Source organism: Balaenoptera musculus, chromosome X, assembly GCF_009873245.2.
Source record: "Balaenoptera musculus isolate JJ_BM4_2016_0621 chromosome X, mBalMus1.pri.v3, whole genome shotgun sequence".
NCBI classification, from domain to species: Eukaryota; Metazoa; Chordata; class Mammalia; order Artiodactyla; family Balaenopteridae; genus Balaenoptera; species Balaenoptera musculus.
This window is the reverse complement of record NC_045806.1, coordinates 28,907,681-28,934,793: the sequence shown is the minus strand read 5'-3', so window position 1 is coordinate 28,934,793 and position 27,113 is coordinate 28,907,681.

Below are 27,113 nucleotides of genomic sequence, written 5' to 3'. Positions count from 1 at the left end.
TGCAAAAGTATATTGAACAGGAGCCGTACTAGCAATAAGCAGCCAGGGGGAAGGGCTTCTCTTTCCCCTAGACTTAATACTACCATCCTCTGCTAAAAGATATGGACACAGCTGGCCTCACCAGTTAGAGGAACCTTGCTTTAACAAGTGACCTAATCTGGGAAAGCTTTGTGCCTATAGGCCTGAGACACACTGCAAGAAATACTTAGGTGGCTACATAGCACCAAGTCAAGGGATCCCATCACAAGTGGCCTGGTCCAGGAAACCTGTATGTTCCTATGGGCTGAGGCTGCCCTTTCGCACACAGGGATACTGGGGTAGCCCCAAGATACTGGTAGCGCAATGCCCCCACAACAAGTGCTCAGCCAGGAACAATTATCCTGCCCATGGAAATCTACAGGCCTGAGACTCCCTTTTCCCACAGGGAGAAATCAGCATGGGTTGGCAGAAATGACAAGAAAGACACAGCCACAACAAGCATCCAGGCCCAGGAAGCTTCTTTGTCCCTTTGGGCCTGGAACTTCGCTCCCATACCCAGAGGTACCTGGGCAACCATGGGGCACTTGTAGGCCTATCTACCACAAGAGGTATTTGGCCAAGGAAGTCTTTCTGGCCTGGTGACCCTGAGATTCCCCTCTCCTACCTAGAGACATTGCAGCAGCTGGAGTGATTCACCAGTTTAGTGATTCTGCCACAAGAAGCATCTCAGCCTGGGAAACCCTTTTTCTTCCTGAGCCTGAGACACCCCTACTCCACCTAGAGGCACTAGGTGCCTCAGCCTGGGGAAGTCCTTCTGCCTCCTCAGGCAGTACCATTAGGGACCACTGGGAACCTCAATGTCACCATTTAACCAAGCAAGTCGAAATAGCACCACAAAGTTTCTGAATATAGAACTGTCCTTGGAACCATAAAAAGTAGACTGGGACTTGCGTACCAAAACTACATTAGGTGAATGCCTGCTGAAATAAAAGGTTATAATAGGATCCACAGTCTCCATACATAATACACAAAATGCCCAGGGCACCATCAGAACTCACTCATCACACTTAGAAACAAGAATACAACTAGAATGAAGAAAGACATCTACTAATGTCATTACTGAGATGGATTAGATGTTGAAATCATCTGACAAGGAATTTAAAGCAGGAGTCATAAAACTCCTTAAACATTCAAATACAACTTCTCTCAAAACAAATGAAAGAATAAAATCTCTGCAAATCTTTGTTATAAAAAATATCGAATGTATAAAACTGAAAAATTCAGTAGCCACAATAAGAAAAGAAAACTTGCTGTATGGATTCAGTAGTAGAGTAGAGATAACAGGGAATAAAATCAGTGGACTTGAAGACATATCAGTAAAATTTACCTACTCTGAACAACAGAGAGAATATAGAATAATAATAATAGCAATAAAGAACAGAACTTCAAGAACCTTTGGGGCAATAGCAAAAGATCCATCACTTGCATCATGGGAATCCCAGAAGGAGAGTAGAAAGTGAGTGGAACTGAAAGAATTTTACCAAAAATAATGGCTGAAAATTTCACAAATTTGGTAAAAGGCACAAACCTATATAATAATCAAGCTGAGTAAACCCAAAACAGAATATGCCCAAATTCATTTTCATAATTATAGTTACAAAAACTAAAGACAAAGACAAAATCGTAAAAGCAGCCAGAGAAATGACACATTACATATAGTGAAACATCAATTTGAATGACAGTGATTTATCTTTTGAAACATGGAGGCCAGGAGAAAATGGAACATTTTTCAGGTGCTCAAAAGGTCTGGCAAAACTGCTTCAGGAATGCAGGGCAAATAAAGTTATTCTCAAATGAAGGAAAACTAAAAGGATTTGTCACGAGCAAAACTACTCTTAAAGATTGCTTAAAGCAAGTTCTTCAAACACAAAGGAAATGATAAAAGAAAAAAATCTTTAAGTATGAGGGGAAGGAGGAACAACAGAAAAGGCATAAATATGGGTAGATAAAATAGATTATTATTCTCCTCATGAGTTTTATAAATAATATTTGATGATTGAAATTCAAATTATAACAGAATATAGTAAACAAGAAAATGACTTTTTTAAATGGGGAAGTTAAAGCTAAATGGAAGTATGGATTTAATACTTCACTCAGAGGTAATAATGTTAGCACAAGTTAAGTGGGATATTGTAGTACTCAGTGCAGCTACTTAGAAATATATTCAAAGTAAAAGACTCAAAAGCACTATAAAGAAAACACAATGGTATCTTAAAAAAATATTCAGGTAAGCAATAGGAAGGCAAAAAAAGAGAAAGAGGAAAGAACTAGAAGAAACAAACAGAAAATAAATAATAAAATGCCAGACTTGAGATTTAATGTTTCAATAATATATTTAAATATAAATGGTCTAAATATAACAAAAGACAAAAATTGACAGAATAGATAGAGAAAATGATCCAACTGTATACCATTAAGAAGAAACTTATTTGAAATTCAATGACATAGGTAGGTTTAAAGTAAAGGGATGGAAAATATATACTATGCAAACATTAATTTTAAAAAGCAGGAGTGTTTATGTTAATGTCAGATAAAGTATAGTTCAGAGAAAAGAAAATTACTACAGACAAAAAGGAACATTACATACTTATAAAGGAATCAATCCAACAGAAAGACATACTGATCCTAAATGTGTATGCATCGAACATAGAGCCTCAAAATATATGAGACAAAAGAAGTTAGAGCTGAAAATAGAAATAGATAAATCTACAATTATAGTTGAGGATTGCAACACCCCGCTGTCAGCAAGAGATGGGTATACTTGACAGAAATTTAGAAGGATATAGATGATCGGAATGACACAATAACCAAACAGGATATAATTGACTTATTAGAAATCCTCTATGCAACAACAGTCAAGTACAGATTCTTTTTCAAGCATTCATGGAGCATTTACCAAGCTGGGCCATATGCTGGATCATAAAAGAAAGTTCAGTAAATTTTTAAAAATTGAAATCATATGGAGTATGTTTTCTGAACATCATGGGGTCAAAGTAGAAAGGGGTAGCAGAAAGAAAAAAAAATCTCTAAACATGGTGAGATTAAATAATGCATTTCTAAATAACCCATGAGTAAAAGAAGAATTCATAAGGGAAACAAAAAATAGAACTGAGTGAAAATAAAAATAAAATGTCAAAAAATGTAAGGTGCAGCTAAAGCAATGCGAAGGAAACTTGGAGCAGTAATTTCTTAAGTTTCAAAGGAAGACAGATCTCAAAACAATAATGTAAGTTCTTAAACTAGTGGTAACCAGTGGGGGGAGGGCAGTGGGGAGGGGCAAGATAGGGGTAGGGAATTAAGAGGTAGAAACTACTCTGTATAAAATAAGGTACATGATACACTGAACAGCTCAGGGACTATAGCCAATATTTTTTTAACTATAAATGGAATATAACCTTTAAAATTGTGAATCACTGTGTTGTACACCTGAAACTTATATAATTTTGTACATCAACTATACCTCAGTTAAGAAAGAAAATAATAAAGGAGATAAAGTATTTTTAATTGGCATGTTTTATATAAAGGATTTTTTAAAATGTTGAGCAATTTACTGAAAAACAAATTCTCTTGTGATGGCTTGAAAATATATATACAAGTTCTTATTTCAAGAAACTAGAAAAAACAAATTAAACCCAAAATAAGGAAAAGGAAGGAAATGATAAACATTAGAGCAGAAATTAATGCATTGCAAATAGCGACACAGTATAGAAAAATCAGTGAAACGAAAAGCTAGTTTTTCAGAGAAATTATTAAAATTGACATACCTCTAGGAAGACTGGCAAAAATAAAAACACACAAATTACCAATGGAAGGAATTAAATAGGGGTTATTACTACACATATTGCAAATATGAAAAAGATGATAAGGAAATACTATCAACAGCTTTGCATTCATAAATGTGACAACTTCAAAAATGGAACAATTCATCAAAAACCACAAACTACCAAAATTCAATAGAAATGAAATAAATCATCTGAATAGTCCAATTACTGTTGAAGAATTCAAATTCATAATTTAAAAGCTCTTGAAAAATATTGAGGTCGAGAGGGTTTCATTGGAGAATTCTACCAAACATTAAAGAACTACCACCTATTTTGTACAATGTTTTCCAGAAAAGAGAAGAGGAAGAATACTTCCAAACTCATTTTATGAGGCTGGTATTACCTTGATACCCAAACCAAATAAGTCAGTACCTCAAAAAATAAAATCACAGACCAATATCTTTCATGAACTTAGGCACAAGAGCCCTCCATGATATAATTGCAAATGTAATCCAACAGTGTAAAAAAGGATTATACAGCATGACCAAGTGCAATTTATTTGGGGCATATACAACTGCTTCAGTGTCCCAAAATTAGTGTAATCCACCATATATATACACAGTCTACACAAGAAAAAATACGTGATGATATGAGTTGACACAAACATGACAAAATTCAATATCCATTCATAATAAAACTCTTATTACACTAGGAATGGGGGGGAAAATTCCTCAACCACATGAAGGGCTTTTACCAAAAATCTATAGCTAACATCGTTCTTAATAGGATAAGACTGAATGCTTTGCCTCCAAAGTCAGGAAGAGCCTAGTGTCTCTGGTCTCACTACTCTCATTCAACATTGTACTGGAAGTTTAGCAACTGCAATAAGGGAAGAAAAACTAAAAGGTATACATTTTGGAAAAGAGCAAAAGAAATCTCTATTTGCAGAAGAAATGATGTACTGTATATATATAAACATCCTAAGGATTATACCCAAAAAAAGTCCTATAACAAGTTTAGTAAGGTTTTACAGTACAAGATAAACATGCAGAGATCAATTGCATTTCTATATAGTGACAATGAACAAGTTGAAACCAAGATATAAAAATGTAATACCGTTTACAGTTTTTCCAAAGAAAATGAAATACTCATGTATAAAACTAACAAAACATGTGCAGAATCTGTATGATGAAAGTTACTAAGGGCTATTGAAATAAATCAAGAAGAACTAAATATATGGAGAGACATCATGTTCATGAATTACAAGACCCAATATAGTAAAGATGTCAATTTCCCCTAAATTGATGTATATTTATTATTTAATTCTTATCAAAATCTCAGCAATGTTTTTATATGCACACCCAAGCTTATTCTAAAACTTACATGGAATGATAAAGGACCTAGAATAGCAAAAACAATTTTGTAAAAGAAGAATAAATTGGAGGAATCACTCTTAATGATGTTTAGGCTTATTATGTGCCAATAGTAATGCTACTGGTACATAATGCTACTGGTACATAATGCTACTGGTGGTGGACAGATGTATAAGTCAGTAAAATAGAATAGGGAACTCAGAAATATATCCACACAAATATGCCAAATTTATTTATTTTTCTACAAAGGAGTAATCCAGTGAAGGAGAATAGAGCCTTTTCAATAAATGGTGTCATAGCAGTTGGGTATCCACAGGCCAAAAACAAAACAAAGCAAAATACAAACAGACAAAAAACGTACCTCAACCTAAACCTCAGAGGCTGAAATGTAACATATAAAGCTATAAAACTTACAGAAAAAAAAGAAAATACTGAGATTAGGGCTAAGCAAAGTGCTTTTAGTCTTGACACCAAGGCATGATCAATAAAGGGAAAATTTGATAAATTGGATCTCATTAAATTTAAAAACTTTTACTCAGCAAAACAAGAAGATGAAATGCAAGCTATAGACGAGGAGAAAATATGTGCAAACCACTTATCTGACCAAGGACTAGTGTTTAGAATATATAAAGTACTCTCTAAACATTAAAAAATAAAAAGTAATCCAATAAGAAAATGAACAAAAGACAGGCCCAAACATTTCACTAGTTAACAATATATTGCTGGTACATAAGTGCACGGAGAGGTGTTCAATAGCCATTATAGAAATGAAAATTAAAACCACAGTGAGATGTCATTACATACCTGTAAAATGATTACAATAAGAAAATAGATAAAAATACTGATGAGGAAGCAGAAAAACTGGGTAAGTCATACATTGCTGCTGGGAGTATAAAATAGTATAGCCATCCTGGAAAATAGGCAGTTCATTTTAAACCAAAAATGGACTTACCATATGACTCAGCAATTGCATCCTTAGTCACCCCAAAGAAATGAAAACTTGTTTTCATGTAGAAGCTTGTACACAAATATTCATAGCAGCCTTATTTATAATAGCCAAACACTGGAAACTATCCACATATCCTTCCATATGTGATTGGTTAAAAAGAAAACAACTGTGGTACATCTGTACCATGAAACACTACCCAGCAATAAAAACGAATGAATGATTGATACATGCAAAAACTTGGATAGTATTCATGGAATTTATGCTGAATGAAAAATGCGGATCTCGATTGGATGCATAGTGAATGTTTCCTTTTATATAAGATTTGTGAAGTAACATAATTATAGACATGGGAAAAGGATTAGTGATTGTCAACTATAGAGATGGGTGTAGGTGGTAGGTGTGGCTATAAATGGGTAACACAAGGTAGCCTTATGGTGAAGGTACATTTTACTGTCTTGATTGTGATTTTGCTGACATGTAGTAACGTGATAAAATTGAATATAGTTATACATATACACACACAAATGAGTTGCATGCATAAATGTAAAAACAGGAATTTCCTGAAAATGCTCTATATGCATATAGATGCATGCATGCACATATAGCATATATATTTATGAAGTGCATGCCATATGCTTTTCCACTGATACATGATTATTTTAATATATTCCCAGGTTTGTAGGAGGCAAACACTTAGTCTGTCTTGCTCATTTTCATAGTTACTTCTCGTCCTGTTTTATTTACCGTCAGAATGTTTCTCATTTCGTTCAATGTTTGTTCAACTTCCACAGCCCAGCACAGCCCCACTTTTCTTTGAAAAATACTTTCTAAATGCTAAAATGCCAACATTGATCTCTCCTCTTTCTGGCCGCCTTTAGCATCAATTGCAAGTACCATAGGTGTTGACACTTAATTATACTATGTCTCAGTTTGTCCCAGAAAGGATTTTTGGTGGTACATGGATATACATTATTTTCTTTTATTGTTTTTAATTTAATTTAATTAATTTTTTTTTACAGCAGGTTCTTATTAGTTATCCATTTTATACATGTTAGTGTGTATATGTCAATCCCAATCTCCCAGTTGTTCACACCATCACCGCCCCGCCCGCCAGTTTACCCCCTTGGTGTCCATACGTTTGTTCTCTACATCTGTGTCTCTATTTCTGCCCTGCAAACCGGTTCATCTGTACCATTTTTCTAGGTTCCACGTATATGCGTTAATATACGATATTTGTTTTTCTCTTTCTGGCTTACTACATTATTTTAAATATATAAATAATGGCTGACATTTAATAAATCCAGAATTGTGCTTAATACTAATTCACTTATTCCTTGCATCAACCTCACACTTAGTCCATTTTTCCGATGAGAAGAGCTGAAGTTCATAGAGCTTAAGTAAAGTACCCAGATGACTCAACTAGTCACTGGTAGAGCTGGAGTTTAAACCCAGGCTGTCCGCTTTCAAAGCTGGACTCTTCACCAGTATGCATTGCTAATTTTAGATGTTTCATATGAGCAAGTGTCGTTTTAGAAATGTTTATTTTTGAATGCATGTAAGAATAACGTTTACTAGGCTGTCCAATATATGGATTTAGTCCTACCATGTAACTTATACAACTCCATTCACCATGAATTTTATATTCAGGAAAGGATGGGAAACTGCTTTGCTTAGAAAACAAAAACAAATGAAAGAAAAGCCTGCTCCAGTTCCATTGTGTAGGAAAGCACAAACCTGTGGTGAGTCAGAGCTGTAAAAGGAGACACTTGAGTTCATTCAGTGAATTCATTGCCCAGGGCAGGGGCCAGCCCACTGCTCAGAACTCAGCCCCAGTATTGGCTTCTTTGCTATGAAGGCAACATTCTTAGGATAATGGTAAGAAGAGTTTTAACAAAATTCCAAAGCCTTCAAATCTTCCTGGAGTTGACAGATGTACTGATAAAACACATGCCAGTCTGGATGGAACCTCAGTTATGGGCTCCTCAGTTATACCAGATTACATTAGTGGTCTTTGAAACACAGTTTGTACTAAGTAAACCCCAAATTTTGACTACTAGTACTAAAAATATTTTAAAGGTATAATTCAGTATTGATATAATAGTTGATGAGTCACTTCTTTTGAAAACCTCAGAAGGTTTTCAAACCTCAAGAAATCACAGAGCCTTATCTCTACTACTGAATTTCTACAGGCAGTTCTCTAATTTGGACCCCCCGATGTCATATCCTGTAAATTCATAACAACCTATCCTTGCTAAAAACCTATTTTTCTGACCTCTTCTTTTGTTCATAAATTTCACATGCATGTTATCTAGTTCAGACTCTGATGCTTCAGGCTACCTTGGATCCCACCTCATCTCTCACTACTCCAGCAAGGTGAGCTTTCAAAATATTTTCAGTTTAGGCCTTTTAAAGCTATCAAGTGAAAATTAGTGCTGATTTGGTGGTAGTTAATATCAGCATGACATATACAGTATAATAGTAAGGGTATGTCATTAAGAAATGTGAATAGAGAATTCTCTAGGATGTACCAACTACCTGTGTGACCTTGAGCTAATCAGATACATTCTGAGCTTCCACTGTTTTCATTAATGGTTAGATTGTATTAGATGATTTCTAACATACTCTTTAACATCATCGACAAAAACTTCAGTAATCTGATTGCTTATCTAACTTGTGTTTGTTTTGTATTCTCTTAAGTACACTTGAATATGTGAATCTGTATATGATTACTGAATTACCATAATGCAATTCATCTTCTGGCACTGGTGTTAAGATTGAGAATTTTTGATATTGATGGACAGAGCTGTGGTATTGTGAGGCAATATTTCTCACTATATTGCTTTTGTTGAAGTTAGTGAGTAGTGTAATCCTGAAAGCAAAATAAAATGTGGAGCCAAACAAATTGCCTCTCATATTTATAGAGGGCAGGCATGCATATTACTTCATATTATGCAGAACTGAAGTTGTACTGCTGTGGTGTTTTGATGATTCAACAGTTAGGGTGCATCGTTGATCAGAGAGCTGTTGTTGACAGAACATACCACAATATAACATATGCTAATTGCATATGGTTTCATATGGGCTCTTAAAAATATCGGAATGTGGAAATTTTAGGATCCACTGAGTATCAGAAGTTCACAATTCTGGGTGACAGAAAGGGATATAATTTGATATTTAAACTCAAGAAATGGATTAGATGAGTTAGAGATGCAGCAATATTTGCAAGGTCTGTATGACCTTTACATAGCATGATCTACTGAAACCTGTTTTTCCAAATGTTTATATGTATACGCATTGACATTTAAACTGAAAACAATGGAGTATAAATCCTCTCATTAAGAAGGTACCACTGACTGATTCTTGAAGCAATATTGCCCTTTTTCTTGCATCATAAATGCCTCTTTTTTAAACACCTATTGCTACTTATGAAATGCATTATTCTGAGATTGTAACCAAGGTTAGAAATATCATATTTGAACTTTAATTTAGACAAGTATAAAACATGTCAGAACAGGGTCATTTTTTGATGTTCGCTTGTTATTCAGAGCTCTGCTGTGGGTTAGGCCTGGACTGAGGTAGTAATTGCAACCAGTTACCTTTACCGCTTATTACCATCTCTGGGTCATGCTTAAAGGTTGGAGATACTGATACAGTAGTTTAGAATGTGCAATCAATCAGTCTTTCACGGAATGTTTAGAGAGTGTCAGATAACATGTTCTGTGTTAGGAATACACTGGTGAATGAGAGAATTTTTACCCTCATGGTGATTAAAATCCGTTGGTTTTTAATTATTTTCAGATTTCTCAATTTTCAAAGGGCCTACTGCAAGAAACCAAAACTTGCCTCCAATCTTTCTCTTTCCCTGTTTTTTGCATTCCTAAAATCCAATACCCACCTTCCCTGGGAATTTTACCTTTACACTCAGCCTTAGTTTAACTCCGACATTAATTACTACCTCATATTCCTGATTAAGGTAAATCTGAGTTGTCTTTGTCACCATATTTTGCATTAGGTTCAGCTAATTAATTTGGTAAAAGTATCTGTGATAAAGCAACCCTCAATTGGTGTCATAAAAAGATCACATCTAATTGTCTCAATTATATTTTTCTTGCTTTATACATTATTTCTTCGTTTCATTTTGTCTCATAGACATGATCTGACCCATTATGGGCTCAACTCTTCCCTGGACCAATGTGGAGATAACTAGATCATGCATGTCTCTACTTCTCATTACAGTTTGTGTCATTTGCGTCTGTTGGTTCTCATTTTAATGTCATTATCATAAGTTGGGATCCCACTATAAGGCAAAAATTTCAGTCATCTCCCTCCCGATATATGTAGTTTCAAACTTGACTCTTGAGAAAGACTACCTGAGAAACTCCCCATAAACTGATGACTTCAACTTTATGGGCCACATAATGTAAATAAACCATTCACTATTCTCTCTACTCTATTTTTCTTTTGTTCCTTTTCATCATTTAAAATATGGTTGAGTTACTAACTTTCCCCTGCATTAATTTTAGCCAAAAAATAACTCTGATCATTTCCTCCCTATACATGAATTCCCCTATTAATTTTGCCCAGTGCAACATCTTTCCCAGCTTTCTCCAACCCCAGTAAATTCTTGCTTCTCTGCATTTAGACCACAAATGTTCTTTACCACTCTCCTGATCAATATTTATTTTCTGACTTACATCGTTGAATTATTTTATCATGTTTTCATACTTAATGTTTCATCAAATGGAATGAAATCTTCGGAGCAGGGATTATAAAATAGATAGACAAGGAGATAGATAATTGCTCTCAGTATTTAGCATAGTGCTTGACACATGTAAGGTGTTTGATGAATAATTAGGTTTTTCAGTCTAGGTAAAAAAAGAATCATTATTAAAAAAGAAAATATATATATAATATTTGTACACTATGAAAATATTGGAACTGTGACTTACCAATATTAGTAATGCATTCAATACAATGCTATACATTTACTTCATATTCAATAAATATTCACTAATAGTAATTGCTGTTTTCTAGGTCTTTAAGATAAATAAGATTGGCATTAAAATATTGCCACAAATGGCACCTTTTTATGATATTTTGGAATATCAGAGTAATAAACAAATCTTAGTTTGGGTGGCCAAAGTCCTTGTTGTTTTAACCACAGCTCTGGAAAATTTGAATAATTTTTAAAAATAATAAAGATCAATACAGTCAAGATTCTATTCATGTATGTTTCATGGCTATATATAATTTATATAATAAAAGAATACAGTGGTCTCATATTGATCCTTTCTCTTCAAGCTAATAGTTTATTCAGCTGCTCCTACTGAAATTGCTTTTGTTTATATATCATTCCCTTATATTTTGCTTGTATTTTCTCTTTTTCTGAAGACAAATAATGACCATATTATTAGATACTCTTGGAATATATTAAAATTTTTTCTAGTTGGGGTGCCTTCTGCTGCTGTTCAGTTTCTTCGCAGGTGCCAAAACTGAGACCTTTCCTTTTAAATCTCACCATTGTCTGGGAGTCAATGTGCTTACCCTCTGTTGTGAGGGAGTTGATTGTAATTGCTCCAAGGTATTGCATAAGGACCCACCTGGGGCAATTCAGATGAGGCTGGGCAAAGAATTTATGTACAGTGGGCACCTCCTGTCCTCAGCCTGGTGATTCTCCACTGCTGTGCCTGTGGGTAGCGTGGTGCGGCTGTCATTCTTTATCCTCTTCCCTGTTCTGTTACCGCAGGATAAACTCTGAGCCTTGCTTTGGTCAGATATACCATTTTGTCTCTTAAAAGTCAGCTTGAGAGGGACTTCCTTGGCGGTCCAGTGGTTAAGACTCCACACTTCCAGAGCAGGGAGTGCGGGTTCGATCCCTGGTAAGGGAATTAAAAAATCCCATGTGCCATGTGGTCAAAAAAAAAAAGTCAGTTTGAGAAATTTTTTTAAAAACTGACCATTTGCTGTTTCTTGATATTTTCAACCCTTGTCCAATAATCTATGTTGAGTACCTATTAATGATGTCTGGGGAAAAAAAAAACAGGAAGGGGGAAAAAGCAAATCAAAAAATAAAAACATAAACATTATCTTACTAGAGACATCAACCAAATATAGTATTGAACAAGGCAGGCTACAGAAAGTAACACCCCATTAAATCACCTATAGCTATATCCATTTTGGAGATTATTATAAAGCTATAATAAATAAAATTATATGGAGACAGCTTATTTACACATGTATATGAAACAAACTCTCAGTAGCCCGAAGGTATATGTCCTGAGACCTTTGCAAACCTCCAAATTTGCAAATACCATTAAACCATATAATTCCACTCATAAAATGCAGTAAAGTATAACTGAACAATTACAGAGACCCCATCAGACCCTTAATGATTGTATAAACTCAAGTCGTTTATAAAGCTATTAAAATAAATTCTACCATGAACACACACACACACACACACAAACACACACACACACACACACACACAGCACTATATCACCCCCATATAATTCTTAACTCTGAACTCACCTGAACTGAAAACTCTAACAAGTAAATGATGATGACAGTGGCTGTGTAATACGAGCCCAGCATGTTTTCTCTGCAATAGACCACTTTTTTGTCTGTATTTAACAGCTTGTTTCTTTTTACTCCTTTTCACTTGTTGAGCTGTTTCTTCTCAAGTAGAAATGTTGAAAGAACAATCTGGTCTTCCATGCTTCCTGCTACAGAAATAAAAATGCTTCTTAAAGTTTTTTGTTCAGCTAATGCTCAGTTATGGTTGGTCCCCTGGCTGAGGTAGCACCTCTCTCACCTGTCACTGGATGAAGACAGATACCCAAGACCTGGTTTTTCTCCTAAAATCTGCATCCATCAAGATTCATGTATTTGTTGCCTATGTCTTATTTCAAGATAACCACCTTTCAACTTTTGCTAAACCTCCGACACCTACTTGATGAGGTATTGAACATTGTAATTAGTAAAACAGTTCTGTAGTTATTTAGTTTTCTATAGGGAACATAATGCAGTTCAATCACTTCAAGAAACAAAACATTGCACTTTTTAAAAATTTTATTGTAGTATAGTTGATTTACAATGTTGTGTTAGTTTCAGGTGTACAGCACAGTGATTCAGTTATAAATATACATATATTCATTCTTTTTCAGATGCTTTACCCATATAAGTTATTGAGTAGAGTTCCCCATGCTATACAGTAGGTCTTTATTGGTTATCTATTTTATATATAGTAGTGTGTATATGTTAATCACAGACTCCTAATTTATCCCTCCCCTCGCCTTTCCCCTTTGGTAACCATAAGTTTGTTTTCGATATCTGTGATTCTGTTTCTCTTTTTGTAAATAAGATCATTTGTATCATTTTTAATTAGATTCCACAAATGAGTGATATCATATGATATTTGTCTTTCTCTCTCTGGCTTACTTCCCTTAATATAATAATCTCTAGATCCATCCATGTTGTTGCAAATGGCATTATTTCATTCTTTTTTTATGACTGAGTAATATCTCATTGTATATATGTACCACATCTTCTTTATCCATTTCTCTGTTGATGAACATTTAGGTTGCTTTCATGTCCTGGCTGTTGTAAATAGTGCTGCAATGAACATTGGGGTGCCTGTATCTTTTTGAAGTATGGTTTTCTCTGGATATATGCCCAGGAGAGGGATTGCTGGATCATATGGTAGCATTATTTTTCATTTTTTAAGGAACCTCCATACTGTTCTCCATAGTGGCTGCACCAGTTTACATTTCCACCAGTGTGTGTAGGAGGGTTCCCTTTTCTCCACACCCTCTCCGGCATTTATTGTTTGTCAATATTTGATGATGGCCTTTCTGACTGGTGTGAGGTGATACCTCATTGTAGCTTTGATTTGCATTTCTCTGATAATTAGTGATGTTGAGCATCTTTTCATGTGTTTTTTGGCCATCTGTATGTCTTCTTTGGAGAAATGTCTATTTAGATCTTCAGCCCATTTTTTGATTGGGTTGTTTGTTTTTTTGACATAGAGCTGCATGAGCTGTTTGTATATTTTGGAGATTAATCCTTTGTCAGTTGCTTCGTTTGCAAATATTTTCTCCCATTCTGAATGTTTCCTTTGCTGTGCAAAAGCTTTTAAGTACCCCAAACTTCTACTTTGCTGGTTCAAGGATCATCTCCATTGTAAAATATTTTGTCTACCTTTCTGTTGCCAACATTTTCAGCTCTCTTTGGGGTAACAGAGGTTGGAGAGATGACAGGGAGATGAATGGTGGTGTATGTTTCACCAAGGAGGAAAGTTTGCTTCAAGTTAGGGGAATCACTGCCTACGCAAAGATAAGGGGTGGTCTAGGCTGCTTTGAAAAGAGAATGCTGGAGGGCTCACCTTGGATCACGCACTAGCATAAGTGACTTATATGTGCTTCAGTAAAATATCAGTATTCTACATACAGTGGAGTTTTGATTTTTCTCAGGAAGAGTCAGACTCATCAGTGTTAAATCCATAATGCCGAGGATATTCCACTCTGAAGAAAAAGAAAATGGTGACTAAATAATTCAGTTGTTTATAAAGCACTAATATTTAGTACTAAAAAGACATGTCAATACCACGTGTATTTATTTTATGTTAACTAAAAGCTATGCTGATGATTAAGCTTGTAATAAGTTCAGGAGTTTTAACTAAGAAGCCCATCAATATGGAATCTTAGGGCTAGAAATGTTTTTTATTAAATATCCTAGAAGGTATGATATAAAAATTGAGAAATTTATCTTTATGTGTTTTTTGGACCCATATTTGTATTTTTAGTTTATTTTATATCATGAATTTATATTTGGCAAAACTGATTCTTGAAATGAGATACTGGAATTTAATAGAGCTCTATTGGTGTCGTGGAACCCGTCTTTAACAGTAACTTACTGGATCCTCTTTTGCTAAAGTTACCTGAGATTTCAACTAAAATGCAAAATGAAGAAATAAAATACATTAGCATAAATCCTCAGCATTTTTATATAGATAAGCCCACAAGGGGCCTATCAAACAATATATGTTGGTTTTATATTCAACTGTAATAAAAAAATAAAAAATAATAGTTTGCCAGCTTCTAATGAGTATTGTAATTTGTTTATCTACAGTGGCATGTTTGGAGTTTTGAAGCATGCTTAGAAATCCTTCAGGGTTCCCAATATGAGCCCCGAGGTGGATTGAATTTATGTGCACCTGTGATAGTGGCGATCTAGACCAAATTCAGACAAACAGTAGACACACTCAGTATAGACTTATCCATTGTAAGGTAGATTCTCTGGGGAAAACAGAAATTACCTATACTTAGCCTAGAGGCGTCCTAAGCCTCAGAGGCCAGTGATAAATTAAGTAGACAATCAACTAGATACACCATCCTGGTTGTCACACTGAGAATGTGTTGTCCACACCGAGCATCATTTCCTTCACATTTTCTGCATAATTTTTCCTTATTCCCCGATTGCCCTTCTTACTTTTCTAGGCCTTTGTGGCCACATCCCCTGTGTTTCCATAATTCAGGCATGAGTTTTAATAGAATGCATTATGAGAATATTTTTTCAAAGTAATTATAATTACTTTTCAGAATTAGAATACCAGGCCCATACTGGCATAGTCCAGACTCTCTCTCACAACCTACTATGGTCATAAAGAAAATGTAACTTGGGCCTTCTTTCCTTCGGTGCTAATGTATTTGAAAATTGATTACTTTGTGGATATTCTCCAATCTATACACATAAAGAAGTTTCCTTTATCTTTACTCCTTTTACAATGAAGAGAAATGTTCTCCATCTGAAGAATAGTGGAGACCCCCTCAACTTCAATTCTGACTTCTTTGATTTTACTTTGCTCTCAGGATATTTACTATTTGTTGATTTAACACCCTAACTCTAGAGTAACCGAGGACCTGCCCTAGCCCTGAATGTTGTGTGTGATTACAATTATGTCCTGGTCAAAATTTTGGGGTACAACTTTACCATAGGCAGTAAAAAATAAAAAAATAAATAAGGAAATAAAAATGAACTAGATTATTTTGCTGATGAGCAATTGCTTAGACTTCAGGGCTTAAGGGCTCATCCTTCCTAACTCATGACTTGCTACCCTGAGGTAAATGTCATTCTAGCATCATCTTCATCACCTAGTCCCTTAAAAGGTACTTGAAACTTCCTGTCAGAATTTCATTTCTTGTTTTCAGAATTATTCTCTAGCAGGGATGGGACCTTATCCATGCACTTAACAATGCATTTCTATCAGGAAAAAAAAGAACTGTACATTTGGAAATTTGTTCTAGCAGAATAAGTTTCAGCATTTATATGTAAGCCAAAAAAAGATTGTAAAGTGTTTATGCTTCCTTCACAAACTGTGCTAAGGGTTGATGACGTTTTTTTCACCTAGTAGAGGCAAAGTGCTAGCACAGAAGACTGTCCAGTGTCTTTTAATAGATTTTTTTTTTGGCTGGTAGATTAGACTTGAGAGAAGATTTTAACTGCAAGATTATTTTTATGCACTGTTTTCATCTCAAATATTTGTGCAAGTTGTTAAATAAAAGAAAAATAGGACATTTAAAATAGTTTTAAATTATAGGCACTTTATAAATCAGTTTGCTTTTTTTTTTGGTAAATCTTTCTTTTCCACAGGTACATATCAATATCATTCTTACTACTTTGGGGACATAAATTAAGTTTAACTTCGTAAACAACTTCTTGTAAGGTTTCGTTACAATTTTTTTTTTTTTAGAAAGAGTTCTGATATTCTATCACTTGGTTTCATGTTTATCTTTTTATAGATGTTTGACTAGTAATATGTAATAATAGTACTACCAGTGGTGCCCTTAAGTCTAACCATTTGCTTAAAGGGCTAAAGAAATATATATAAATTAAAATCTAATTAACAACAAAGGAAATGAATAAACCCATAGTAAGCAAGGCTTCATAGCTCAAAACCAATTAGCTCAAAATCCATAGCTCAGATAATAAAAGGAAGCAGTTTTCTATAGAATGAAAAGATAGTTTTCTAACTAGGGTAAGGTCACTTGTGAATCTGAAATGATTCATGTTGATAAGGCACTGAAATTGAAAGGCAACTCTTCAGCATTGCCTTTAACAAAGATAGGCGGTACATACTAAATATTCAAGATCTATATGAGGAATGAATAAAGAATTTTCAAATGGACATGACAAACACATGGATTAGTTCTTAAGGACAGGGTCATGTCCATTCATTTTCTGATTTAAAGAGAGCTATTTTTACTTATCATGTTGATTATTATTGAATATGTCAAACAAAAAATGATTGTGGATAATATAACATTTTGCCAAATGGTGCATGCATCCCCTATTTTACATATCCTTATCAACTAGATATTGACACGTTTAAAATTTTCCCAATCTGATAAGTGTGAATTTTTATCTCATATTAATTTCCATTTCCATGATAATAGATCTTTATTCATGGTCCCTTTTATTTGTTCTTCTATGAATTATCTGTTCATGCCCTTTGCCATTGTTTTGACTGAGCTGTGAGTCTAGTTCTTATTTTCTCCTATATATTCTTTTAAAATGTTAAAGCTTTACTCCTCCACGTTTAGTTCTCTTAATAAACCTGGAAATCATCTTTAGTTATTTTTTTTTTTAACAATAGAGTGTTTTAGAACAAGTAAACAATTATCCACCATTTAAAAATGTCTGTCTTTTCCCTACTCATCTGTACTGCTACCTCTATTGTGTATCAAGATTAATATATGGACATGTATTTCTGGGCATTCTTTTCTGTTATTTCCTTCATTTGCCAATTCCTGTGCCAACACCATACATCTCAATTACTGTAGATTTATAATTAGCATTGACATGTGGTAAGGCAAAGCACCCTACCTTGTTTTTTAAAATTTTCTTAGATAATCCTAACCCCCTGTTTGCATGTGAATTTTTGGTAAAATTTATAAAAGCCTCATTTAAAAACTGTTGGTATATTTATTGGGATTATATTGAACTTAATTTGGGAGAAATGACAACTTAGCTTGATTTTTTTAAATTTTAATTGTGCCTTATTATATTGGTTGTTCTTAACTTTACTAAAAATACTTCTAAAACTTTAGGTTCACTTTTCATCTTGCTGCAATATATCCTTCAGTAATTCAGTGAACATGCAGAGGTAATAATCTTTCTTGGTCTTTATCTGAAAATGTTCTGAATAATAGTTTTAGTTAAAATTCTAGGTCAGCACATTTTTTCATGTTATTATTTCATATGCTTATTTTCAGTCACAAAGTATGGCTGATTAGATCTTTTGAAGAGTCTGACAGTCATTCCCTTAGACATAACCTGCATTTTCCTAATATGTCTTCAGATGTGTTACTTTATCATGATGTTCTGCAGTTTCACTATAGGGCATCTGGGTGTAAATTTATCTTTTTCCTGCTTGGTACTCACAGTGCACTTTGAACTGAGTACTCTTGTCTATCCTCAGTTCTGTAAGATTATCAGCTACTGTTTTTAAATCTTTCTTCTCTGTAATTCCACCCATTCACTTCTCTAGGAAGTCTTGTTTTTTTAATTGAATTTTACCGTCTAATTTTGTTGTTGAAAACACTCAACATATTCATTTAAATTTTTTTACAGACACTTAATGTGAGAATGATTTTATCTAGACTGAATCCTTGGAATCATTGTGGTGGTGGTAGTGGTGAATTTCTGCCTTTTTTAGGTTTTTATTTAAGTCACAGGTTTCTGGATCCTTTTTTTTTTTTGGATCCTTTTAATTGAAGAGATTTTCTTTTATTGTCATGGTTTTTGTTATGTCTTTTCTTCTCTTTGTTCCTCCCTTTATTCCTCCCTAACTTTGATGTTGTCTCCATATGTCTCCTGGAATCGCAATCTAGATGGAGATAGCATCTTGGGGTTCCTGTGTTGTGGTGGTGATTAGAGATATTGAGGGCTGTACTCAATCCTTTTTCTTTGGGGTTGTTTTCTGCGATCATGGTGGGGTTTTTTCTTCTCATATCACTAGTTTAATAGTTTTCTATAAAGATAGGGGCTCAGGCATCAGGTCAGCAGAATTTTCAAAAACTTAGTCCTTTCAAGAATCATTACTGGGTAGGCCTTCATTTTAACCTGTGACTTCAAGCAGTGATCTTAACTCTGGTTCCTTCCTTACATGTAGACTCTTAGTGAAGGAGTGGAAATGCATTGACACTGTCTGGGGAAAAGAGCCTATTAGGACCTGTAGCTACTTTGTCTGATCCACAGAGATGCCAAGCTTGAGTCTAAGCCCTGCTGTGTTATTATGCTTTTTTTCCTCTTTTTATATTTTCTTCATCAGTGCTGTGTATTTTAAATAGGTAATATATATCAAGGCATGAAATTGTCATGCCATCTCAACTATAGAGGTTTTAATGTTTTATATTTAATCTCCTGGTATTCATTAACTTTACAAAGTCAATTAAAATTAAAATCCACATTCATATACTGCTCATATATTAATAGAAGATACACCAGATCGTTATGTTTTAGGGGACAGTATATGCATATTATTGTGACACACTAAAATTAACATAAAGGCTTCTCTTTTGTCTCTGTCTTCTGTATCAAAGAGAAGAGTATCCAAATTTAAAAGTGTAATGATTTTGCAGGAATTTGAGCTAATATAAATAAATCTGGCTTAAATGATTCTCCTCTGTGCTTCCCAAACACCAGTGGTTCCCCTAATAAACCTGCTTTTAATTGCTGTTTTTTTGTATTTGCATCACCCTCTAGAATATAGGCTCTAGAGACCTAGGACTGATGTCATATGTGTGTAATTTGTTGTTGTTACTGTTGTAATTTTCCATCATACTCCTCTCAGCTAGCATGATACCTAGCAATTAGGCCGACAAATGCTAATTGAAGAAATGAGCATTGAGGGGACATGCAGGCACAGATACAATTTCTGTACTGCAGTGCCTTGCAGGCTATCATCAACAAAATAGGCTGGCAATAAGTTTTCTGTTTTTTTTTTAAATAAATGAGTATATAAGGTGATAAGCACAGAAAAACAGAATGGATTCTGTAAGAATATATAACAGTAAACTAATCCTATTTCATTTTTGAGACAATTTCATATTAAGCTGATACAAAACATTTTCTTACTTTTCAGTAAGTCATTTTATGAATTTCCTAATAATATTGATATAAGTATAACAGAAAATATGCATATAGTCTTTTACATTTTCAAACCATAATGATTATTTCTTAAAGAGATACCAACCTGATATAGAACTTATTATTTTTCTCTTGTTATTTTCCTGCTTTTAATTATTTGATGGTCTTATGAAAAGATACAACTTGAATATTTTTAGTACGGCAATGCTGTTGTCTATGTTAATGAAAAGTAAGTGGATGAAAGAGTGTGAAAATTGATTTCTATTCAGTCTTTGGGTTTCTGAGTGTTTCTTAAAGACTAAGAAAACTACCACTTTAGAAAAGGAAAATTATTATTGCTTTAAAAAGTATTTTTCTAATACATACCTATTAGGATGGTCAAAACCAAAATACTAACAGCACCGAATACTGGTGAGGATGTGGAACAACAAGAGCTCTCACTCATTGTTGGTGAGAATGCAGAATGGTGCACCTGCTTTGGAAGATAGTTTGGTGGTTTCTTAATAAACAAAACATACTCTTACCATATGATCCAGCAGTTACACTCCATGGTATTTACCCAAATGAGTTGAAAACATGTCCACAAAAAAAGCTGCACATGAATGTTTATAACAGTTCTGTTCACAATTGCCAAAACTTGGAAGAAACCAACTCGTCCTTCAGTAAGGTAATGGATCAGTAAACTGTGGTACATCCGGGCAATGGGACCATTATTCAGCACTAAAAAGAAATAAGCTATCAAGCCTGGAAAAGACATGGAGTAAACTTAAATGCATATTGCTAAGTGAAAGAAGCCAATCTGAAAAGACTACATACTGTATGATTCCAACCACATGACATTCTAGAAAAGGCAAAGCTGTGGAAACAATCAAAGGGTCAGTGATTTCCAGGGGTTGGAGGCAGAAGGTGGTGAATAGGCGGAACAGATTGGATTTTTAAGGCAGTTAATGATTCAGTTTGATAGTATAGTGGTGGATACCTATCATTATACTTCTGTCAAAATCCATAGAATGTATAACACCAAGACTGAACCCTAATGTGAACAATGGACTGTGGGTGATGCTGTATCAATGTAGATTCGTCAACTGTAACACATGTACCGCTCATGTAGAAATTTGATGTGAAGTAGGCTGTGCATATTGGGGGACAGAGGATGTATAGGCAATCTCTGTACATTCCTCTCAATTTTGCTGTGAACCTAAAACTCCTCTAGAAAATAAAGTCTATTTAAAAAAATATTTATTAGGACAAAACATGTTGTTTTAAGGACAGTTTTAAAACATGCTCAGTATAGTACCATATGCTCTGGAGTGTATAATAATTCCTTTGAAAGTGCTTATCTTCAAACATGTATATTCAAATGACTCATTCGTATAATAGTAGATATTTTATTTTCCCCTTCTGCATATATTTAATATAATTAGTTCAACCTGGTATTATTCTGGCTGCTATTCAAAGCCTCATACGTGTTTTATTTTTTTAATTTGTCACTTGTTCTTTATACAACATCTTGGCTATTTAATAAGCAGTTACAAAAGTCAAGAGAGCCTTGCCCCAACATGAGTCTTAATTGAATGTGTACTACATAATAGAATTAATTCAGAACAAACCACCAATGGCAGATGATCCTTCAGTTACGAGCAAAGCTGCGATGGGAGAGACTGTGTAAAGAAGATAAAATGATGGCAGCAAAGGACCTTGGAATATCATACGATATCATTGTATAAGGGCTTTAAGGACACCCCAGGCTAAAGTAGAAAAAGATGTCTCTAGGGCCAAGTGCTGTCATTTATTTGCCAGTCATTTCACCTTAAGGGCAATGAAAATGTTTAGATAAATGTTTCTATCATCTTCCCTCAAGTGTTTTAGGAAATCTTGGAAATTCTGTCTCTAAGAAGAGTCAGGAATGTAATGATAATGTTGGAAAATTATATCAAAATGCTCAGTATGTTATTTCTTTTGTGTTTGATGAAAACTATTACTATCAGCAGAACTTTTGTTGTTGTTGGTATAATTGACAGTTTTCTGTGCAGGTAGTTCTCAGGTGACTAGGTGAAAACATTTAAAAACATTTACCATATGGTTCCGAACTGGAACGCTTTAGTGTAGTTATATCTGTGAAATGAATGACATTCAGTAAAACATTATAGCAGATCTTTAAGGGAGATTTGACAGGATGACAGTACAGTTACTCACAGTACAGACTACCACAATACAGAATGTAATGAGCCATAATGCTATTATTTTTCACTTTAGAATTTTAATGTTGTGTTTTGTACAGTTCTTAAAATATCATGCATAAAATATTGGGCTGAAACAATAGCAAGTTGTATATTCATGTCATTAGGAGCCAACACTCTAATAACTGTAGGAAACAATGAAAAATTTTCCTCAGACTCTTGTGGAAACTGGTAACAAGAATAACTGCTGTGGGAATGATCCCATTTCTGAAAGGCATTCTGGCCAGATCTGTAGATACCATAGTTTGATCTTTTGTGCTGGTGGGAATCTCTATAGATGCAGCTAGAGTGAGTAGGACATTTGAGGCTATGGCATCTTTAGTGATAGGGTGATTTCTTTTTTATTCATCCTCAATGCCCACCAGAAAAAAATGCATTCCTCTGATAGTGAATTGACCACTAACTAAATGTGAAGGAAGGCAAGAGACTTAGAAGAATAAAAAGGATGACTGTGCAAAATGGGATATCCTACAGGAGCATTTAAAAAGGACAGGGCTCTCTAATACCTTGGGTTTGCTTCTATTATGGTATGACATAATTTCATCATCATGATTACTAACAGATGGAGTGATATATTTTATTTCCAAATATTAATACAAAACAGCAAAGTGTAAGAGTCGAATGAGAAGGATGCTGCACAGCCTATTTAATAGTGTTTATGTGGCACTAGACAAGTATGGCTCAGTTAATCTCTTAGAATGAACCATCATTGAAAGAACAGTTCTGTCAAGTAATACCATTTACTCTCCTTATTAACATACAGAGCCATTCTGTTGGATCGCTTAGCATGGTGAGCTTATTAGGAAAATCACATTGGTTTAAGCAAAGAACTCCTCTGACCTTTCTAAATGAAAATAGCATGATGCAAAAAATAATTGGTAGAAGGACCATCTCTACACACAGAATGGCTTTTTGCAATCAACTACCATATTGAGAAGAAACTTTTATTTTTTTATGTTAGGAACACACAAGGTTTTCTGTTTTCTAATTAAAGGGAATGAAGGTGATGTAGGTAGTATTTATATTAAATGCAAATAGCACCCTCTTTCCTGCAGTGGGTATTTCTCAGAAATGGATACCTTTTTCCACGTTGGTCTCCAGAAACCCTTTGATAACACCAAAAGAGCAACTATGCCTTTTTGAAAATAGGAAAATTGCAAGTAAGTTATATTTAAAATCTCTGAATTTTTTCACGTATTATAAATGGTGACTAGAGATGTGCTCAAGATGTGTTACTCAGTTATGTATTTATGAAGGGGCTAAAGACATCTGGATATAGCTTTTTATGAATGCCAAAGAAGGAACTCTTTTATAAGAAGTAATAGGAAAAATTAATGGTGATGTGTATAGTCACAATATCGTAATACTGTATGTTTTATTTAAAAATGAAACATTTCCTTTACCACTTAATAATTAAAATCTAAAGTGAATAATTTTGAGTATGTACACAATAATCATTTTTTTCCTCAAATGTATTTCTCCAACCACGTGTTGGTTCAAGAATTCACTAAACGTTTGTATCTGAAACCTAAAATTAAAATATGAATGTATTTTTTCTTCAGAGATTTGTGACAGATATACATTCTCAGTTGAAAAGTCAGTTTCTATTTTAAATCAGAATTAATGTGTAGTTTATGACTGATTTAAAGTATGTGTTAAACCTCTTCTCATCCTAGCACAGAATGAAATGATTTTAAAGGATTTTTATTGATCATATAAGCTTGCAGCCATACTTTTCTAGGGAAAAATATTTAGAGAAATATAACCATGCTTGAGGCTTGAATAGTGTTACCATCAAACTCAAGGATAATTTCCTCTTTTTGTGTGCCTGTTGATAACTAATGTTTAAACATTAAGTACTATACATTATATTACATTACACTATGACTTCTCTATGTTTTGCCCTTCAGTTGTACCTAGTATATTTGTTTGTATTTTGAACTAGACCAAAAATATCAGGAAGGAAATTTGTTGCTGTATGCACATCATGCAGCATGCTGGCTTGTGTATGCAGACGGAAAATAATTAGACAATTGAGAACACATGGTAACATTTTTATTTTTGTACATAAATGTGTAAAATGACTTTTCCTTGATTATGGATATAAACATTATGAAATGTAACTGAGTTTGTGAGACTATCAATAAACCAAAGTGTCTTTGAAATCTAAACTCTCACTCAGACATAAGATTAAACTGTCAATAGTAAAAGGAAAAAACTAGAATCCTCCTTAAGTTGTGAAATTTTTCTTCCTTGGTACATATAATCACCAAGAAATTAGTCTTTAGCTAATACCCATTTTACACAGGCAGACATAGGATAATTTTAAACCTCATATACAAGTCCTAAAGGAGTGAGGTGTGCAGAATAGGAGAGAATTAATCTGTGAATGGCCTGTCTAGAGTATGAAAGCTTTGAAGTCTTTTGAATCCAAACTGCTAGGCAAAGATCTACTGAACAGGAAAGGGAGTATTAGCAGGTTAAAATGCTATCTAACATATTGATATTTTACAGAGGTCTCTGCCACTAGAAGCTTTGCATCATGCCCCTATAGGAAGGCAGATATATATGGACTAGCTTGTGGAATAAGTCCAACCATTTTTATGACAGCTCAGATAATAAAAATCACTAATAGGTGTTGTGGTATTTTATCAATTCTTTTTTAGTGTAGCGATACATAAAATCAAGGATGTAAATGGAATTAATTGGTTAAAGAAAGAATTCTTCAGGTAGGCCATAGAAAAAGAGAATTTTAGAGTTGGAATTCATTTGAGAGATCATCCAGTCCTGTTTACAGGTGAGAAAACTGGGGAGCCAGAGAGGTTAAGTAACCTGCCTAAAGCTTTGAAGTTATTAGAGTGTAAAAACCAGATATATATCCTGCTTCATTGGTCTTCCTATCATATTCTTTCCCTTTTTGTTTTGAAGATAATCAAGTGGTGTTTGTTATGCAGTTAAAAGTTTAAGAAGGTGCTTATATAAATCCGATTTATATCATCACACTTGACTAATATTAAAATATTTTTACCAACAAATATTCATGGAGTGCCTTTCGTAGGAAATATGAGTGGTGATACCTTTTATAAAAAATATTTTTATTGAAGTATGTTGTGTTACTTTCAGGTGTACAGCAAAGTGATTCAGTTATACATACACACATATCTATTTTTTCAGATTCTTTTCCCTTACAGATTATTACAAAATACTGAGTATGGTTTCATGTGCTATACAGTAGGTCCTTGTTGGTTATCTATTTTATATATAGTAGTGTGAATATGTTAATCCCAAACTCCTAATTTATCCCTCCCCCCCTTTCCCCTTTGGTAACCATAAATTCGTTGTCTATGTCTGTGGGTATGTTTCTGTTTTGTACATAAGTTCATTTGTATCATTTTCTTTTTTAGATTCCACAAATGAGTGATATCATATGATATTTGTCCTTCTCTCTCTGGCTTACTTCCCTTAATATGATAATCTCTAGGTCCATCCATGTTGCTGCAAATGGCATTATTTCACCCTTCTTTATGGCTGCGTAATATTCCATTGTTTAAATGTACCAGACCTTCTTTATCCATTCCTCTGTCGATGGACATTTAAGTTGCTTCCATGTCTTGGCTATGGTAAATGGTGCTACTATGAACATTGGGGTGCATGTAGTTTTTCAAAGTATGGTTTTCTCTGGATGTATGCCCAGGAGAGGGACTGCTGGATCATATGGTAGCTCTGTTTTTAGTTTTTAAGGAACCTCCATACTGTTCTCCATAGTGACTGTACCAATTTACATTCCCACCAGCAGTATAGGAGGGATCCATTTTCTCCACACCCTCTCCAGCATTTACTGTTTGTAGACTTTTTGATGATGGCTATTCTGACTGATATCTCATTGTACTTTTGACTTGCATTTCTCTAATAATTAGTGATGTTGAACATTTTTTCATGTGTGTTTTGGCCATCTGTATGTCTTATTTGGAGAAATGTCTGTTTAGATCTGCCCATTATTTAACTGGGTTGTTTGGTATTTTGGTTTTTGTTTTTGATATTGAGCTTTATGAGCTGTTTTTATATTTTGGAGATTAATCCTTTGTTGGTCGCATCATTTGAAAATATTTTCTCCCATTCTGTAGGTTGTCTTTTTGGTTTGTTTATGGTTTCCTTTGCTACGCAAAAGCTTTTCAGTTTAATTAGGTCCCATTTGCTTATTGTTCTTTTTATTTCCATTACTCTAGGAGACAGATCCAAAAAATATTGCTGCAATTTATGTCAAAGAGTGTTCTGCCTATGTTTTCCTCTAGGAGTTTTATAGTATATGGTCTTACATTTAGGTCTCGAATCCATTTGGGGTTAATTTTTATGTACAGTGTTAGAAAACATTCCGATTTCATTCTTTTACATGTATCTGTCCAGTTTTCCCAGCACCACTTATTGAAGAGACCATCTTTTCTCCATTGTATATTCTTGACTCCTTTATCAAAGATAAGGTGACCATATGTGCGTGGGTTTATTTCTAGGCTTTCTATCCAGTCCATTGATCTATGTGTCTGTTTCTGTGCCAGTACCATACTCTTTTGATTACTGTAGCTTTGTAGTATAGTCTGAAGTAAGG